The 3775-nt window shown below is 61.1% G+C and overlaps 1 non-coding gene across 1 annotated transcript; it reads left to right on the top strand.

Annotated features, from left to right (window-relative positions):
• Positions 1-2759: 2759 nt before the first annotated feature.
• LOC131872407 (5S ribosomal RNA) lies at positions 2760-2878 on the top strand. The gene has a single exon (XR_009370560.1). It is a non-coding gene; the product is annotated as a 5S ribosomal RNA (ribosomal RNA).
• The last annotated feature ends 897 nt before the right edge of the window (positions 2879-3775 follow it).

The raw sequence follows: 3775 nt of genomic DNA, 5'->3' as shown, positions 1-3775 counted from the left end.
GCGCACCTTTGATGCGCTGCCTTCACTAATTTCCAGAAAAGGCAAAAAAAAGAGGAGATTTTAAAATTTCCGTTTTGAAAGATAGTGAAAAAAACGGAACGCGGGTGCCATCTTGAGCCCGCCCTGGTGCACAGCCCAGGTAAGGTGCCCACCCTGGCAAAGGTGCGCACCCGGGCAATTAACCCTACTTCCGACTTCGTGCGCGCCAGGGTGGCAACCGGGCCTGGGAAGAGCCAATGCGAGAAACCCCACCAAACGCTCCGACAAAAAAAGAGGCGGCGCTCCAATAACCCCGCTTCGGAGCGCAGCCGGGGCAAACCCAGCCAAGGTGCCCACCCCGACGAAGGTGCACGCGAGGTGCGCACCCGGGGCAAACCGGGCTCCGACAACGTGCACGCAGCACCTTGGAGCACACTTCGAAGCACTCCCGGGTGCCCACCGGCGTTGCGCACCGTGGTGGGCAGCGAGGTGCGCACCTTTGATGCGCTGCCTTCACTAATTTCCAGAAAAGGCAAAAAAAAATGAGATTTTAAAATTTCCGTTTTGAAAGATAGTGAAAAAAACGGAACGCGGGTGCCATCTTGAGCCCGCCCTGGTGCGCAGCCCAGGCAAGGCATGCGCACCAAGGTGCCCACCCGCGGTGCACGCCCGGGGCAAACCGGGCTCCGACTTCGTGCAGGCCGCACCTTGGAGCACACTTCGGAGCGCTCCTTGGTGCGCACCATGGTGCCCACCAGGGCGCACCCGGGGCAAACCGGGCTCCGACTTCGTGCACGCCGCACCTTGGAGCACACATCGGAGCGCTCCCAGGTTCGCACCAGCGTTGCGCACCTTTGATGCGCTGCCTTCACTAATTTCCAGAAAAGGCAAAAAAAAACGATATTTTAAAATTTCCGTTCTGAAAGATAGTGAAAAAAACGGAACGCGGGTGCCATCTTGAGCCCTTCCTGGTGCGCAGCCCAGGCAAGTTGTGCGCACCAAGGTGCCCACCCTGGCGGAGGTGCGCGCCCGGGGCAAACCGGGCTCCGACTTCGTGCACTGCATGGTGCCCACCAAGGCGCGCAACCCAGCCAAGGTGCCCACCGCAGCGAAGGTGCACGCGAGGTGCGCACCCGAGGTGCACACCCGGGGCAAACCGAGCTCCGACTTCGTGCACGCCGCACCTTGGAGCACACTTCAGAGCGCTCCTTGGTGCGCACCAGGGCGCGCAACCCAGCCAAGGTGCTCACCCCGGCGAAGGTGCACGCGAGGTGCGCACCCGGGGCAAGCCGGGCTCGGACTTCGTGCACGCCGCACCTTGGAGCACACATCGGAGCGCTCCCGGGTTCGCACCAGCATTGCGCACCTTTGATGCGCTGCCTTCACTAATTTCCAGAAAAGGCAAAAAAAAAAAAAAAAACGAGATTTTAAAATTTCCGTTTTGAAAGATAGTGAAAAAAACGGAACGCGGGTGCCATCTTGAGCCCGCCCTGGTGTGCAGCCCAGGCAAGTTGTGCGCACCAAGGCACCCACCCTGGCCAAGGTGGGTCACGGGGTGGGTCCTAGGGTGGGTAACGGGGTGGGTACTAAGGTGCGTGCCAAGGTGGGTCATGGGGTGGGTGCCAAGGTGGGCACCAGGGTGGGTGTGCACCAACCCTAGCCAGGGTAGGTCACGGGGTGGTTGTCGGGGTGGGCGTCAAGGAGCCAAGGTGGGTGGCAAGTAGCCAAGTTGCGTGCCAAGGTGGGTGTCGGGGTGGGTGCCAAGGATCCAAGGTGGGTGCCAAGGAACCAAGGTGGGTGTCTGGGTGGGTGCCGAGGTGGGAGCCAGGGTGGGTCCCAAGGTGAGTGCAAAGGTGGGTGCCAGGGTCAAGGTGAGTGCCAATGTGGGTTCCAAGGTGCCAGGGTCAGGGTGAGTGCCAATGTGGGTTCAAAGGTGCTAAGTTGGGTGCGAGGTTGGGTGCGAGGGTGGGTGGGTGCCAAGGTGTGCTAGGTGGAAGCCCGGGTGGGTCGGCATCCCATGGGTGTCGAGTTGGGTGCCTGATGGGTGCTTCTTGTCAAGTTTTAGTCGTCGGGACTCATTTCGAGCCTTAGAGGTCGTTTCTTGTCCGGTTGCCCTGTCTTCGACCTGGGAACCCAATTTTGGTCCTCGGGTCCCATTTTTTTTTGTCTCGCATCCCACTTTTGGCCTGTGGCCTTTTCGGGGTCGATTCTCGTTTTGGGCATCAGAGCATGTTTCTTCTCCTAAAACCCAATATTTGTTTATTAAGTCTCGGAACACATTTTTGTTCTCGTGGACCCATCATGGGTCTTGGAACGCATTTGTGGTCCTTGGGTCCCATTTTGCATCCCGAAACTTGTGTTTTGGTGCTTGATCCCTATTTTGGGTGCCCACCTTGCACCAAGTGCGCACCCGGGGCAAACCGAGCGCCTTGGTGCACCGGGGCAAGATCGAGCGTGCACCCGAGGCGCCCCGAACATGCACCAAGGTGCACTCGGCCCACATGTGAGCGCAGGTCGTTGCGCCCGAGGTGGTGTGTGGGCACCGCGTTGCAGACGGGACACTGCACGCACACGACGCCCCGTCCAGGTGCACGCACGTAGGCCGGGCCGGGTGCACACCCGACGCCCTAGCAAGGTGCGCGCACCCGGGCAGGGCTCACACTTGGCGAACGGGGCGCACTTCGCGAGGGAGGGTGTGCACCTCGACGGGGGTGGGTGGCCGGGGTGGATTCGCACGTGGGTCGCGGTTTGCTAAGTACACACTGCGACAAGCTCATAACGGGTGCGATCATACCAGCGTTAGTGCACCGGATCCCATCAGAACTCCGCAGTTAAGCGCGCTTGGGCCGGAGTAGTACTGGGATGGGTGACCTCCCGGGAAGTCCCGGTGTTGCACCCTTTTTTAGTTTTTCGCCGGGCGTCGCAATGCTATTTGAATAAACCTTTTGCCCGTTTGCGTTCTCGTCGGGGCCGGGCCGGGCCGGGGTGCGCTGCCCGCACTACCGCGCGCGCGGGGGCGACACCGAGCGCGCACCCGAGGCGCCCCGAGCACACAGGCCACGGTGCAACCCGGGCGTTGTGCGCGCACCCCGGTGCGCCCGAGGTGCTGCGCGCGCACCCAGGTGAAATCGGTGTGCACCTCGGCCAGTGCGCGCTCGGTCGAGTCGCGCACGTTGGCCAAGGTGCACGGTGATGTTTCTTACTCTAAGGTTCCGCACCAGACGCCCGGGACAGGTGAGCGAAGCTGGGCGGGGCCGGGTGCGCGGCCGGGGCAGGTGCACGCAGCTAGAGAGAGCTTTGGAGCACACCAGAGGTGCGCACCTTGGAGCACACTTCGGAGCGCACCAATGATGCGCTCCATTCAAAAGTTTCCTGAAAAGGCAAAAAAAGTTGAGATTATAGAATTTCCCACTTGAGAGATTGTAAAAAAAAAAAATTTAAAATGAAGGAAACGCGGGTGCCAAGGTGTGCGCGCCCGGGTGCGCAGCCCAGCCAAGGTGTGCGCACCAAGGCGCCCACCCTGGCGAAGGTGCACGCAAGGTGCGCACCCGAGGCAAACCGGACAATTAACCCAACTTTCGACTTCGCGCGCACCTGCGCACCTTGGAGCGCACTTCGGAGCGCTCCTTGGTGCGCACCAATCTTGGGCACCTCGGAGTGCACCATGGCGCCCACCAAGGTGCGCACCCGGGGCAAACCGAGCTCCGACTTCGTGCGCACCTTGGAGCGCACGAAAGGTGCGCACCATGGCGCCCACCAAGGTGCGCAGCCCAGCCAAGGCGTGCGCATCAAGGTG

This window comes from Cryptomeria japonica, unplaced genomic scaffold (assembly GCF_030272615.1).
Source record: "Cryptomeria japonica unplaced genomic scaffold, Sugi_1.0 HiC_scaffold_596, whole genome shotgun sequence".
In the NCBI taxonomy this organism is placed as follows: Eukaryota; Viridiplantae; Streptophyta; class Pinopsida; order Cupressales; family Cupressaceae; genus Cryptomeria; species Cryptomeria japonica.
The sequence above is the reverse complement of the archived record's forward strand: the minus strand, read 5'-3'. Positions and strand labels throughout refer to the sequence as shown.